Consider the following 15,845-nt stretch of genomic DNA (forward strand, 5'->3'; position numbering starts at 1 on the left):
CTGGTTACTGCAGACCAGGAGGGATCGGTGGTTCCCAGAATGCCCTGCTCAGCCCAGCGTGGACGGCTGTGCGTATGCAGGCTACCTGGCTGCACAGAAGCGACCTCCTCCCAGTTTTTGCAGTCCTGGCAATGGCCTGATGATCGATGGGCTCCCTGGGGCAAGGTGACCCGAGGGGGGCACAGAGCAGCTGCTGAACTGGGCAGAAATGCAGAGAGGAGTCCTGGCAGGTGCTTGCTCTCCGGTGGACATTACAGACAACCTTGGCCTGGATCGTGCTTGTCATTCCATCCCCTCCCCGCTCCGGTCTACCTGAGAGGCTGTGACACCAGCAAGGGGAAAGTTGGCACCAAGACAGCACGCGCCGCGACGGACAGAGCATGGGCGGCAAATGCCAAAGGAGGAGGAGGAGGAAGAGAGAAACACGCACTGTGGACAGATGCCTACACGAGCGGACATACAGCCTCGCACTCTTGTGACGATTGTACAAATCCCGGCCTCTACACATGCACACAACTCTGGCATGAACGCTCTGCAGCCTGAGGCAGGAGAGCATATCCTGTGCATTATTAATGGAAAAGTGGGTTAGCAATATTTTAAATAAGCAAACACCCTTGTATGACACTCTAGCAAAGTGGAAAACCACCCTCTCTCCCAAAGGGCATTCTGCATATGGCTAAGCACACACCAGGCCTGTGTGGAGCAGTGAATAAAATGCTCAACCCAGGAAGCAAATCGATTTTGTTCTCAGCTTCCTTGCCTGTAAAATGGGTCTGTGTCACAACTAGGCAAGACACATGAGTCACAAACACTCCATGATGCGGGATCAGAGCCAGAAGTGAGTGTTCTGGTCTTCATTCTAACCTTAAATTGCTACTGGCCTTTGAATCATAGCAAGGAAAGAATGATAGTGCATTAAGCACGGAGCTAAGATTGCAACCTACAGCTCCAAAATTCGAAGGGGAACAGAGAGTTTTGAAAGACTGTGCATGCCCCAGAGTAGCTAACGATTAGGTCAGCTTTCTCCAGCCTGCTATCATCCAAATTCCTTGGACTTCAGCTCCCATCACCCCCAGCATGGTCAGCATAGATGGATTCTGCCTGAAATGGAGGCAGAGCCGCCACCAGGAGCTGCGGGAAGGCACAAGGGGGAGAAGCGGCAGTCGCCAGGGGGTGGCGAGCCTCACGGGGACGGGAGGGGACACAGGGCAGGGGAGCAGGACGGTCTGCCTTGCAGTGCCGCTCGCTGCAGAGCTGTGGCGAGGGTCGAGGCCGGAGGGAACTCTGCATGCCTAGCGTGGCAGAGGCACGTCAAATGATATGGACGTCTACCTTCCAGAGCAGCGCGGGAGCATTTTGTGTGCACCCTTGCAATCCCAAAGCACCCTCAGAGTGTGATGCAGTTCAACAGCCCCTGCCACATACACATCTATTCATACTGCTCCTCATTAAATTTATATCCTGTCTCGATGAAATCGCTCTAGGCCACTCGCAGTCACAAAAATCACATATTACTAAGTTATAAAACTCCTGATAAAGCGGTAAAGAATTACCATAAAAGCCAAAATAGAAACCAGAGCTTTAAAACAAATCAGGATGAAACAGGTCAGATAAAAGCTAATTCACAGTTCGGAAATGCTTGGCTAAATAAGAGAGCTTTACGCCTACATATGCACGAGCTGTCAGGGAGACCTGCTTGCATTTCTGCTCCCAAACACGTCGCAAGTAACCAGATGACAAAACCAGTTATAAATATACCGTATGCTAATACGCATTCAGATGCGCAGCTTTTTTGCATCACGCACTGAAGAGAAAGTACATTTGCGTTTAAATACTCAGCAGGGCTGCCGGGCGAGCACAGACTTCTTCAAACGTCCAAGCCACTCACTCGCCTTCCTCCTCTCTCCTCACGTCTGGGTGGCCCATTTCACAGCCCTCATTGCAGTGGTTTGGGATGTGGCAAAACGGACATCTTTCCCTCCCCTCCATCAAGGCCTGGTACTATGTGGAGCATCCAGGTTAATCTGTGTTTGTGACTGCAGAAGCGAGCAGAGGAATGATTACCATTCTGAAGTTGCTCACGTGCCAGAGCCCTCAGAGCACTGCTTTGGCGCTGCTTTTCGCAATTAGAACGAAGCAGAATTAAAACAGAGATTCCACAGGAGCATTTCATATATTATTTGGAGTAGGAGGAATATGGGACCTCAAATTTATTCACTGCTGTACCGTGTACACAAATTAAAAACACGCTTGCAGGGTATCATTTTAAAGGCTGCGGGGAGGACTCCTCTCAGCCCAAAGGCCCCATTCCATGTCAGGGATGCTCTCAGAAGGGGGCAAGGCAAAATACTAAAATGTCCACATCTTTTAACTTAAAGCTCGTGCTGCCACTAACTAAGACTTTGGAGAGGTTTCAGTCTTTTAGAATGGGGAAAACTGCAGAAAAGCTGGGACAGCACCAACTGATGGCTGGGGAAAAGGCTGAGGCCAGGAAAGCAGGACAGCCTTCTGGGTCTTAGTGGCACCAATGGAGGGCTGAAGTTTTCTCCCCTGCCTGATTGAAAAAACAACACAAAAAGGAAACAGGATGGGCAGGGAGAAGGAAAAATAAGTGCACTCACCCTCCAGTTCTTGCAGTTAAACAGTTCTTATAATTCGTGGTTTGAATGGAAACAGTTCAGAGAAAGAATGCCAATGGCAGCTGGGCTTTCAACTTGCAGAAAAATGGGCCCTGGGGGTCCAAGCTTTCCTTTTTTTTTTTTTTAGCCAGGAGGAATAGCAGCTTAAAGATGGGTGAAATACCATGCTATGTTATCTAGCAATACCCGTCTCCATGACTCAGTTCTTGTCATAGTATTTACTCACAAGTAAGTTCCATTTGGCAGAAGTTCCCAACAACATTAATTAAAAGATTAATTGTGGATTCAGCCTGTTTTGTTTTTACTGATGAGCGCTGGCAGATGGGTACTGATGAATTTTCTCTTAACAGCCTTTTGAACATCCTCACTAATGTGCTCCAATATAGTCTGGAAGTAGGGGTGAGGAAACGTTAATTCTTTCCTCTCATTAGTTTTTTTCTTCATTATTATAGTGAAATAACACTATTTCATTATCAAATAAGAAAAACAATCACTATTCATCACTATATGGATCCTCATTGCAGCACCAGGTAATAAAACGAGATGGATCAGCAAACAGGAAGCGTTTAATTAAAGGCAAAGGAGCCCTTGAAACTCTAAGTTTGTGCTTTGCCTGTCATAGAAGATGGTCTGGTGTGGCAGCTATTGGAGTCTCCATAAAAGGTGAATGAAAAAATAGCTCTTAATTTGGAGCAGAGGCTGCCTTTTTGAGCTCTGAGGCTGCAAACACCCCAAGACGTGTAGCTTTATGTGAGTCCACGCTGCTCGTGGGACACTCTCCTCCCTCAAGTGATCCTGCTTAGAGGTAGCCTTTAACAGATATATTAGTAAACAAAGCAATTACATCTTGTTCAGATGTTATGTAGAAAAATGCAGCAGGGTCAGAAGCCTAAATAGCAACAAGTACACATCACTGTATTTTGACAAAACACAGTAATGCACAATTTAGGCAGACCCACGAATTAAATGCAAAGAGGGGCTGCTGGACCTTTGAGGTCTGTCCTGTGGCCCCCGGGGGGGCTCATGCCCCTGCAGATGGGGCCTCTGAGAGCGATCCTGGCTGGAAGAGGGGAGGTTAAGCCCACATCTCCTGCACCTCCTTGCTGAGGAGACAGTAATTTCCGCAATCACAGAAGTGTTTCTATTCCTGGGAGTGCAATCAGAAGCCGGTGTTCTGCCTGGCTCATCAGGGCTTGGTGCAAGCAAAGACAGCCCCCCCTTCTCCCCCCCACATGGATCCTTTTACCCTATCACCACCAAGAACAGGCATGGGGGGCCACACCATTTTACAGTCCTGAGGAGGAGAGGAAATGTGAGTGGATGGACATACGGAGGCCCAGCACATGCAGAGGTGGTTCAAACACTACCTCTGCCATCCCATGAAAGCGCAGCCTTGGGGAAATGGCTTCCTCACGGACCCACTTAGCCTATCTATACAATGGGCATACCAACGATATGAAACCTCACAGGGCTGTTTGTGGACGTGATGGAGATTGCAAATGTAGGAAGATAAGCGGTATGCAACATAACCACATAAGGAGTACAGGTGAAACTCTTTCCCTAAACCCCAAAGTTCCTTCATATTTACAAAAAATGAGAGATGACAAATCCAGATGGTGTAGTAGCTAAAGAGGTAGAGAAGGTCCCAGGAGACTTGGGTTCAAATCCCCATTTAAGCATGAAGTTCAGCAGTTGGCCCTGGGCTAGTCATTTTACCTCACAGGGTTCTGGGGCCTGGTATTTTATGCAGGTTCTGGGGCCTGGTATTATTCTACACTATAATATAGAATAAGAATAAAAGTAAATGCTTGTTGAGAAGTCACTTCAGTGTCGGAATTAGCATTCCCCCTGCAAGTAGAAAATTCAGTAACGTGCAAAGTAACATCCCCTCATGGCATGGAGTGCGCAAAGTCTCACCTCTGAAGTAAACATGGTGGAATGACACACACGTGACCAGGTCCTACAAGTGCATCCATACCGGGCTGCAGCAAGCCGACTGCTGCTGCGTCTCCTGCTAGACCTCACATCTTCCGAAAGAGTCCACAGGCCTTCCCAATTTTCGCCCTCCTCGCTCTAAAGCAACAGCTCCGGCTTCCTTCGCAAGGTCTCTTTCCCCATTCTCCCAAATGAGCTTTCCTGCTTTTTTCTTCCTCCTCTCCCCTCACTCTTTGGTTCCTGCCAGAGTTATTGATTTTCCTGCCTTTTCTTTCTCTCCCCTCGGGGCCCCGAGTCGTGCTGCGTTTTTGTCCTTTTTCTCGCTTTTTATTTCCTGTGCGCGTCTCAGTTGAAGGAACACAGAAGCGAACATGGCCCCCGGGTGTTTGACATCGCCGGGTGGATGCAACGCACCAGGGCAAGCGGCCTCGCAGGTAGATGGCTCTTGCAGGGGACTGGAGGCAGCAGCTGCTTCTGGGGGAAGCCAGCCCTTCGGGGCTCTACCCTTCCCTGCTCTGGGGTGGGAGCAGCTGTTGATACATAAGGATGCCCTAACTGGACAGTTGCCTCTAGCTCGAGAGATGCGAGGGCCCCTACATTTGCTTCTGACATGCAGGTTGCAGATACGAGGACCCTTTCCAGCCTGCTCCAACCTGATGTCCTCCAGATGTGTGAGGCAACAACTCCTGCAGCTGGAATTCCGGGCGTTCTAGTCCAACACTAGGTTGGGGAAGACTGCATAGGAGCAGCTGAGAACTGTGCATGTTCAAGCATTGAGGAGAGAAGATGGAGGGGGACATGATATCCCTCTATAAGTACCTCCAAGGCTGTCACAAAGAGGAAGGTCAAGATCTCCTCTTGTTGACACCAGAGTGTAGGGCACGGAATAATCAGTTCAAGTTGCGACAACCCAGATTCAGGCTGGAGATCAGGAAAAGCTTCCTCACTGTCAGAGCAGTAGGACAGTGGGACCAGCTGCCTAGAGAGGTGGCGGGCTCTTCCACACCAGAGAGAGTCAAAGAGAAACCGGGCAGCCGTCTGAGTGGGAGGGTGTAAGGTGGTCAGAGCAGGGGGTTGGACGCGATGGCCTTCAAGGCCCCTTCCAATCTACTATTCTGTGATTCTATGAGCAACAGGAATGTTGGTTTGGAGAAGCTAACCTATTTCCCCCGCCTTCATTATTAGCCCCATTGCTTCTCAAGTATTGGGACAAGCAGCCTGCAACACCGCTAAGCAAGGACTGGTGGGGCAGGTATGGGGCAGAAAGAAGAGTCAATCATCTAGAGTGAAAGAAGCTCTAACTTGGAAATCTCTGAACCCGCCATGTCTGTTGTACGTTGTGGTTCCCATCAGAGACTGAATTCCAAATGAGTCTAGGGTGGAGATTCAAGTGTCCGGGAGATTTGGGGAGTTGTAGTCCCACAGTCCTGGTGAGCAGCAGGCTGAGAGAGGCTGGACTAGGGCAGGGTCCTGGCAGTTGCTGCCACTGTTGCGCGTGCTGTGCAGGCAGATGATCTCTGGCATAATCCCTCCCTGGCATCTCCAGGTATGGTGAGAAGGGAACCTGCCCGAAGGCCTGGAGAGCCTCTGCCAGTCCGTGTCAACAATTCTGAGTCAGAGGGGCCCGTGGCCTGGCCCGACTGAAGGCCATTCTCCAGGCTCCGATCTCGGGTAGCACAGAGACCAGCCACATGGAATTCGCCTTGGTGCAGCTTGGAAGAGCCCGGTGGCTGTCGATGGGTAGGCAACAATGAGTTTTCCCTATGCGGGTGAGATGCCACATCCCTGCTTCTGTGATTCTCTTAGCGAGGGAGTGACATAATGACAGCTCTGCTGGATCAGACCAACACTTGATCTGGTCCACTATCTGTTTTTTCCACAGTGGCCAGGCAGATGCTTCTGCCAAGAGGCCGTTCCACTGGCATTCACAGGTACACTGCTTCTGGACATGGAGGCTCCACTCAGTCCACAGGGCTCATAGGCATTGACTGACCTCTTGTGGTCCATAAATTTCCCCGGTTTAATGCCCTTGGCAACTGAGCTAAGCCAGCTGCCAGCTCTTCTTGTGGCAGGGAATTCCTCAAGTCAGCTAAGCATTGCAAGAAGAAAGTCCCTCCCTGGCTGCCTCCTGCCAATTGCTTTTTCCAGGCGAGCCCACGTTCTAGCACTGTGGCAAACAAGCGAAGCTTCTCTGTACCCACTTACTCTGCATGCAACCTAATTTTATTAAGCGCTGTTATGTCGCTTCCTTGATTTCTTCCCCTTAACCTCAAAGCCCCCAACAGTTCTTGTTTAGCATTGTGTGGCATCCAGATCTGGGGGTGAGGGGAGGTGAGGCTGGGCTCATCCGACCCGGCCTCTCTGTGCAGACACGCAGCACTGATGAGACGCACACGCCTCAGAGAGGTTTAATCAAAGTCGGCAGGTTTCATTTCCACCTGCCAGCCGTCTGCGGCAGCGAAATCCCCCTGGATCCCCGTGGGTTTTGGCGGGGAGAGGCCAAGAGGGGCGACCAAGAGAGGCAGCAAGGGAAGGGAATTTAAGAGGGGGGACAAGAGAGTTATTCGCCAAGAGGAACCCATCACCAGATTCCCATGGCCAGAAGGGTGATGGGGGTCCAGGGTTTCGTGCGTCAATTTCACGCCTCCCACAAACCCTTAATCCCATCAAGTGACGCTCACAGCCTCTTCTCTGCCTGTAATTAATTTGGAAACTGTGTGCGCGCGCACACACGCACTCAGGACTTGTGTGCAGAGCACCTCTGTCTGCTCATGCCTCATGATCCCTGCGAGAGCCTCCCGCCCTCGCCTTCGTGCCAGGATTCCCTCTTTTTCTCTTATCCCTCTCTTTCTATCCCAACCTACACATCTCACCTTGTCCGCCTCACCAGCTAAACAGGAGCCTGGGTTTAGCCAAAGCCTCTGCATGCCGACTTAGTCCTGGAATAAGTAGTGCAACAATGGAGCATGTGCAGAGTGTTTTTCATCTATGTAATTGAACACAAACTGTGCTTGCTCAGGTGCTGACTTACAGAGAAGAAGAATACAGCCCCAGTACCTCTCATCTAAAAGCAAAGAAAGAAAGTCAAAAACTCTCCCCCTGATTTCAAAAAGGGGAGGGGCTTGGGCCTGTGCCTGCTGAGGCAGAACATTCCCACAACCTGCCATCGCTTCTCCCTAATTCCTGGTGGAGTGGGGGCTCTGGTTACTTTGTGCTGGGAGGAGAAACTGTTCTCTGTGCATGCTCATGAAGATCTGTGGCCTTGAAAAGGACTGCTGACAAAGCTGGGCTCAAGCGGAAGCCCCTTTTCCTGCACCAAGCTATCCTCCTGCCTCAGGCCACTCTGGTCTCCATTCGCAGCCTCTGGGTCTTGGCAAAGGATGATCCCAGCCCAAACAGCTGCTTCCGCAGGCTCTTTTATGCCTGCCCTGCATTGGCAAGGCCCCTTCCCCCAGCTGTTTTGGTGTGTGCACAGATTTTGAGCAAGGCTGGCAAGCCATCGGCCTCATGCTGGATCACCCCGGCTTCTTGGAACCCGAAAAACAGGCCATTCGGATGAGCACAGCTGTGCTGGCAGCTCCTGAAAGCGCCTCCACCTTCTCTTCACTGGAGCAGGGGGGACCTTTTCCTGAGTGTCCATTAATGGCTTGTTCTGGAAACTGGAGCATCTGGAGGAAAGGGATGGGCCGGGAACGGTTCCAGAACCCTCTGGGTTGTTTTTCAGGGAGGAACAGGTGGGGGCTGATGGCAGGGAGAGATAAATGAGAGTGGATACAAAGCGACGGAGCAACTGCGTGGATGGGAAACGTGTCTGACGGTGAGAAGCAGAATAGGCATTGCCAGAAAGGACCTGTAGGTTCGGTCGAGGCTGGACATTAGCAGGTTAGACCATGGTTTATAGGCAAGGGAGGGGGCAGGCAGGGCAAGCTGAAGGTGGGGGAGATGCTACCTCACATATGCATCCATTTATAAATGCAGCACCTTATTCTGAACGGTGCTGTCTGTAGTCTTAAAGGTTGCCCACACAGAGGCATTTTGCATAGGGTTGGGTGCATCGGGCAGGCAGAAGACGCTACAGCCCAAAACAAGATTTGGGAGGATCCCCATGTGTAGCAGAAAAAAGAAGAGAACTAGAGAAGGTCCTGGCTTGGGTGCCAGCGTATTTGTGACAAGCTCTGCCCCTGATCTGGATTCGTGTTCCCATAAGAACGGGGGGCGAACGCAGGATGAACAAGGACAGCTACAGTTTAAGAATCCAGAGGAGAGGAAGATCGCCTTTCCCCGCTTTTTGGTTTGTGCGTTAAAAGGAGCACCTTAATTGCAGTGTGACGCTATAGAGTGAAATAGTCGTTAAGATGGCAAGTGTCGGAAAAATATAGCAGCACCCCCCAACAATGGAAGGTGTATAAGTATTTTATAACTGGCTAGTCCATTGGAGGCAGTTTGATGTTATCTGGTTTGCAAGGAGACCGGCCGAGAGATTGCAAACATCGGAAAGAGAGAGAACACGCAGAGCTGCCTTATGCCAGATCGGACCATCAGCCCAGCTAGCTCAGTGCTCACTGGCTGTTGGTACAATGGCATAAAGCACCGGCACAGGTATTGGGACGGGCGTGTGTGCCTTAGAAGAGCGTTGCCATCCAGCATGACAGAAATGATGTAGGCAGAAGTGGAGAAGCTATACAGCTACAGCATATGTATAAAGGTGTCAAATGCACACAGCATGGGAAGGCAGCCTAACCTTGGCTCATATAAACAGAGCATACGAGAGTATGAAATAGTATCCTAGGTTTGCACGGGGGAATAGGTACAGTATGACCACGCAGGAGTACTTCTGGCCCGCATCTCTAGAGCTAATGGTGAGAGTTGCAGGCTGAAGACCGAGGGGGCCACAACTTGTCACTTTAGCTTACAGAAGCCCTTGTACGACAGAACAATAAGAAGCCATGCATCTAAACCTAGCAAACACAGGAAAAGTTATGAAGAACCCTATCCCAGAAGTATCTGTCTTTAGATGACTCATGTGGGGAAATTTATTCCCCAGAGCTTTTGGAGAATACCTTAATTATTCAGACAGGGGACTGTGAACTCAAGCCAGTCAACAAGCATAACCCTCCAAGAGATGCTACAGAATTTGGGCAGTTCACACTTGACCAGTGACTGTGCATATTCTAAAGCCAGAGAATGCTGACCAGTTTCGAGTCCATGTGTGAATGACCCTGTTTATGCACACATAACGTTGCACACATCCCCTAGCAACACTTGGAGACTTTGCACATGGACCGGGCAATGTACTAACCTTTTGTTCGTTTAGTACATGCTCCACCATATCTCGTAAACATGCAACAGTGTACAAATATTTATGTACCTTCTCCATTCAACTCGCATTAACCACGAGGTGTCTACATTTTAATTAAAAGGATAGTGCTATGTCAGTTAAAAGTCTGTTTGATGAAAAATGCTTGCAAAAATGTGTGGGCAGCTTATTGAGTCTATCTCAATTTGTACATACTACCAGCGGGGTGCCATGAGGAGAGGCAAGTTCACTTTGAAAATGTATGGCTGAGCCTGCGCGCCTATCTGGGAGAGGGCTGGGAATACAGGTGGGAGGCCAGAGACCAAGCAAGGCCTCTGTTGCATCTGTCTGCTCTGCAGGCACTCGGAGCTCAGTCCTCCACACCCTCCTCGCCGCGTGCAGCTTCTCATGCAAGTTGACACTCCGGCTACTACTGTCAGTAGTACTGCCTAACGTCCCTTTAAGCAATAAGCACATCTGAGCATTGTAGGCACCAAATCTGTGCAGCACAATTGGCTGCCTTTCTCTCTGACCACACCCAAACCAGCTAATCTGTTGCTAGGAGGCTCCTCCACCTCTGGAGAGGAGAAAATGCACAACCCATGTGAAAATCCACAAGGGACAGGGAGAGAGAGAGAGAGAGAGGAAGTCATTCTGACAGCTGCGTGTTTGGAAGGAGGGACGATTCAGGACCAAAGCTGGGATTCCTTTGTCAAATGGCAGAGAGCGTCTAGAGGGCCAACAGGGGAAATGCGCTTAAGCGCCCTCACGGGGTTGGTCCTCCAGGTAGATCATGAGCATCACCATGTTACAGTGGGAAACTGAGGCTCCAGTGTATTTGTCCAACTAGTGAGCCCGTGGCTAAGCCGGGAGATGGCTTGAGCCCAGCTCTCCTGGGTCCGTGGCTGCCCTCTGCATGCTAAGCCATACCGGCATTCGGCAAGGCGCTCATTTGCTGGAACGTACATGGCAGCAGGGGAGTGAATCCGCCAAGAGAGCCACTCACAAACACAGCCAGCCTGAAAAGAGACCATTATTGATAGCCCAGCATACTCATGCCAAAAGAGTCAACCGATCAACAAGCACGGTCAAGAGAGAAGACAATGGTGAAAGAGGCAGTCGGAAGGCAGGGGTGGCCATGGGTCCACGCACACAATCAGAGGGGAGAGAACAAGCCATGTGCACAAAGGGGGTGGGGGTGGGGAGAGCGCTTCTGGCACAGGTGCACACCGATGCAACCCTTGCCCCGCCAAACGCACGCACGCACGCACTCGCTTGCTCACACTCGCCCTGCCTGGCACACGAATCAGTAAGAAGACAGCCACCAATGTACCCGAAGCAGCAGCAGCAGCAAAGGGGAACTCTGACGCACATGCACAGTCAGAACGGAGCGGCAGCCACGGATACACGCGGAACTCCTTCAAGGGCACACCTGCTCCGTAAGACGCCAGCGATTTCACAGGTGAGCAGGCAGCCTCTGTGTGTGAGAAGCCCACAGACACATGGAAGGAAGCGCGCCCCCCGGCAGGCACCGCATGCCTAGCAAGGTGGAACCCCAAACATGAATGTTGAAAGACAAAGACATACTCAGAGGTCATAGTCACCATCAGACTGGGCCATACCAATGATCCATCTCAACCTAGAATCCAGAAGCCGGCAAGGACAATATTGCTTCAGCCCCCACAGCCGCGGAACCCACTGCGTGGCCCCATTTCCAATCCTAGGAGAAAAGGGGCAGAAACATCTTTGTGACCGGCAATCCCAGCCCGGCCCAGGACTGCACGCAAGGCAGAAGAGGAGCACCAACCCGTCGGTGTTCTGCCGGTAGGCCGTACCCAGAGGCCCACTCTCAGAAGAAATTGGGCCAGAACCAGGACGTGAATGGAAGGAGCACATAAATCTCTTAGCAAAAGGCAGCTTCTCCTCAGGGATCCCCCCCCCGCGACTCTGAAAACAGTTTCCAGAGGAAACTACAGTGGTAATTATGAAGTGATTTTATCGGCTCCCTCGTGCTCAGTTTTACAGACCTTGTCAGGATGAGTCTGCCTCCCTTCCTCATCCTTGTTGGCCATTATCAACCTTATCCCATCCTCCAACACTGTCTTTGCCCCCTGCATCCTCTTTTTCAGAAGCTGCCTTGAACCCCTGCCTAGTCACTGAAGGCTGTGTCAATGGGCTCCACAGGTCATTCATGAATTGTGTGCAAGGGCGGGGAAAACCTTTTGGGGAAAGGTACCCAGAAAACTGCAGGTGGCAAAAGAAGAGAGATCCGGGAACACTGAATGGACCACACACCAGCCAACAGAGGGCAATACTCCTTTATTCATAAATACCAATCATGCCCTGCAGTGGCCTCAACTTTCTTCTTTGGTGCAGCACCTCCTGCCCTCCAGGAAATACCTCCCCCCACACTGCTAATATTGGCAACGTCCCTACCTTCTTCCTAGCCCGCTCTGCCCCACCTTTGCTTCTGTCCTTTCTCTTTAACTCTCCATTACTTGGCTTGCAAGTAGAGGCAGGACTCTCGCCCACATTCTCCAGCCAAGTGCCTGCCTCTTCCTTTAGCTGTTCTGGAGGTGACCTGCTTTGGATGGAAACAGTGCAGCCCCTGGCTTCTCCCGTCGAAAGAGCCAAGTCTGTGGGTGATGGGACAGATCTCTGCCAGAGATCCGGGAGAAATGGAGGTGGACCAAGGGGGTCTGGCATGGTGTTAATCAGCTTCCTTTGTACCCTGCCCTTCTCCCATCTTCTCTTGTTCCCAAATGAGTTTTCACACACACTGGTACTGCTTCTGTTCAGGGATAGAGATGCGTTACCACAGGCTGGCTTTAGACTTTATGCATGAAAGGGAAATGCACAGAAGCCAACATGTGCAGAGAGTGTTTGAATGGGGGGAGAGGAAGATAAGGGCACTAAATAAGATCCATGGAACCCACTCCTAATTTCCAGATTTTAACCAAATAATGTTTCCAAAAACAGTAGCTGGGGGAGCTTATTGCAAAAGCAGAGGGCGGATATGGGGTGTGAAAAGACACCCAGAAGGAGGCCAGCTTCAAGGCACTGACTCACCGTGACCCAGCCCTTGCCCAGAGAATCCTGTCCAGGATTCAGTCAGGCCCAGGGTGAAGACACCCCCCTGGGAGAACTTGTGCATGGAGGGCAGTGTGGAAAGAGACCGCTGGCCTGGCTAAGCAGCCCGCCGCCTCGCGTGGCACCCCAAGCGGGGTCTGCTTGCCCAGGCACATGGAGGCAGGGTCCAGCAGTGGCGGCAGGGCGGGCTCTGCACTCCGAGCCTGAGCTACCACGGTAGTGTGGGAAACGAGCCGTTTGGATCGGAGCAGCTGCAGGACAAGAGATCCCAACCATCGAGGAAAAGCGTGGGCTAGAAACAGGAAAGCCATTAAGGCAGTGTAGGCTGAGCCAGCCGGGAGCCCGGGCTTTCTCTCTCCCCTGCTGCAGCATCTGGGCATACCCTTTCCCTCCTCCCCCGCCTCTCCTGGGGGGTCTCGGGGGGAGGGAGGATACAGACCCAGACAGGATCTGTTTGTTGCCCTTTGGTCCCTCTCTTGCTTTGAAGTAGCAGCGGTGCAATTTTTTTTTATTTTTTAATGACTGGGAGAGAAATAGCTCAGCATTTGAGTCCTTCCACATGGCTTACACATAAAATCCTCTTGTCCCAGCTGTCAAGCCCCTCAGGAATGGGCTGCTTTTGGCAAACCCCTTCCCCCGCCCCCCAGCTCGCTCTGGCAGGGAGATCGGCCTCTCTGGGAGCCGGCGAGGGGGGGGACTCGGCGCATCCCCAGCCCCCCTCCGCGTGCACACCTCCCACACGCCGTTCTTGGACACGGGCTGCCTCGGGACCGCTTCAGACGTCCCTGGCTTTCCGACTCAGCCATCTTAGGATCCCCCTGCTGGCCAGCCTTCCTTGCCGCTGACTGAGAGGCGTGGCCCGCCGCGATCACGGGCCAAGCCGCGGCGGGAAAAGGCTCCTCTTCCTCGTCGCCTTCGATGCCTTCCCCGCCCCAGCTCCGCCGCCCGCCTTCTCACCTCCACCAGCTGCTCATCCGGGCGGGGCGGGGTGGGGCGGGGGCGCTTCCTTCCTTCCTTCGGTCCTGCGGCAGCCGCGGCAGCCGCCTCTCCCCGAGGGAGAGCCGGGTCTTCTCCCGCGCCCCCCAAGCCCAGTGTCGGCGGGCGGATGGTCACCGCCGGGCAGCCCTGCGGGCGCCTACGGCCCAGCCATGTGCCTGCGTGGGGAGCGGTGCCCACGCCGCCAGCCCAGCTTCCCCCAGCCGAGCCTCCAGCCCCCGCGAGAGAACCTGCCCGGGGGCGCGGCTGGGAGAGGGAAGGAGGCACTGCGCCCTCGCCTTTCAGCCCCCGAGCGCTGAAGACGTCTGGCTTCTTACCCCGCTTTAACCACTGCAATCCACTGCCTTCGTGAAGAATCCAAGGACTCCTGGCCGGTGCCTCCCTCCTGCGCTCAGCCCCACGCTCCTCCCAGAAGACCCGGGCTCCTCGGCTCCTTCGCCTTCCCACCGCACACCACTCCTCCCCCTTGACGCTCCGCTTAGTCCTGCCCAGGCCCGCTAACCACTAGGCGCTTCTCTCTCCCCGAACAACCCAGGCGTTCGAGCTCCCGGCCGAATCGGCCCCGGAGCTTCACGAGCACAGGTCCCTGCGGGGCCCTCGCACCCGCCCCGCTAGACCATTCGCACCCCCGCGGGCGAAGGGGCCCGATCCTGCTGCGTCCCTCTTCCCCTCGGCCATCGGAGTGGAGGCCACCCAATCATGCAACCAAGAAAAGCAGCTGCGGGAGGGGGCACAGAAAGGTTCCCCCCAGGCTCCCTTTCTGTCTCTCGACGCGGGTGGGGACAGGTAGATGCCCTCCAATGGCTATTTTATTTTATTTTATTTTTCGCCCGAAATACGGATTCGGTTTGTTTCCTAGACGCTACAAGCAAGTCTCCTTGTCTCTCTATTCTTTTGCAGTTGGGAATAATTCGGAATAACAGCCAGGAAGGGTTTAAAAACAAGCAAAACCCACATTTTTACATCATCATCATCATCGCATCTCCTACTCTTGCAATCTTGATAATCAATGCTACAAACAAATCATGCGCGAGCGTACACTCACACTCACACACACATACACACACACGGGGGGGGTCCATTCTTTCCCCTGCAAACCCAGCCCCCGTGAGGCTGGGGGGGAAAGGCGCTTTTCGAAGTCCGAACTCATAGCTTGGTGTGTGTGTGTGTGTGTGTGTGTCCCGCAGGAAAAGGGGGGAAATGTACAGTCATGGGGTGGTGGTGGGGAGAACCCCTTTCTTTTCAAGTAGGGTCAGCTACGTCTTAGACAGGAATACTTCGAGATCAGGATAATTACGGGGGACCGAGATTCCCTTCCACTTTCCATTATTCCCCCCACCCACTTTCCCTGTAAAAACAACACACCACCAAAGGTACTGGGGAATAGGGGGAAGGGATCAAAGAAGCCCCCTCGTCGAGGTTCAGGCAAGCAACGCATCCGTGTGTCGGTGACCCTGCGTAACAACGCCCGGACTCGGAACGGTTATTTTTGATAGATAAAGAAATAGAGATCTTACCTTTTCATGACAACTCCCGAGGAAAGAATAAACCAGGAAACTGAAGAGGACCAATAGCAACAAAAAATCTCCGTGTCTGGAGAAAGAGAGAGAAAGCAATGTTTCCTCCTTGATCTTTTTTAAAAAGATAATTTTATTTATTCCTATTTTTTTTCTTTTCCCTTAATCTCCTTTTCTCCTGCGGGGAATCAAACAAGCGCTAAATCCAACCAGCCGCGGGAGCAGCAGCAGCAGCAGCAGCATCTTCTCCCCCCTCCTTTGCTCCCCCCTCTCCTTTTCTTCTTCTCCCTGCCTTTCCCAAATTTATTTCCTATCTTTATTCACCGCTCAGGTGCCCCCCCGCCTTTGCTCTCTCCCCCCACCCCTCCGCGT

General features: G+C 52.3%; 1 protein-coding gene across 1 annotated transcript in view; it reads right to left on the bottom strand.

Annotated features, from left to right (window-relative positions):
* GRIN2D (glutamate ionotropic receptor NMDA type subunit 2D) overlaps positions 1-15,592 on the bottom strand; it is a 49,975-nt gene extending 34,383 nt beyond the window's left edge. Inside the window, exon 1 of the mRNA XM_044447878.1 lies at positions 15,474-15,592. The gene's annotated coding sequence lies outside the window, so the exon portion shown is untranslated. The remainder of the gene's footprint in view (positions 1-15,473) is intronic.
* Between the last annotated feature and the right edge of the window lie 253 nt (positions 15,593-15,845).

Source organism: Varanus komodoensis, unplaced genomic scaffold (assembly GCF_004798865.1).
Source record: "Varanus komodoensis strain SLA01 unplaced genomic scaffold, ASM479886v1 scaffold53, whole genome shotgun sequence".
In the NCBI taxonomy this organism is placed as follows: domain Eukaryota; kingdom Metazoa; phylum Chordata; class Lepidosauria; order Squamata; family Varanidae; genus Varanus; species Varanus komodoensis.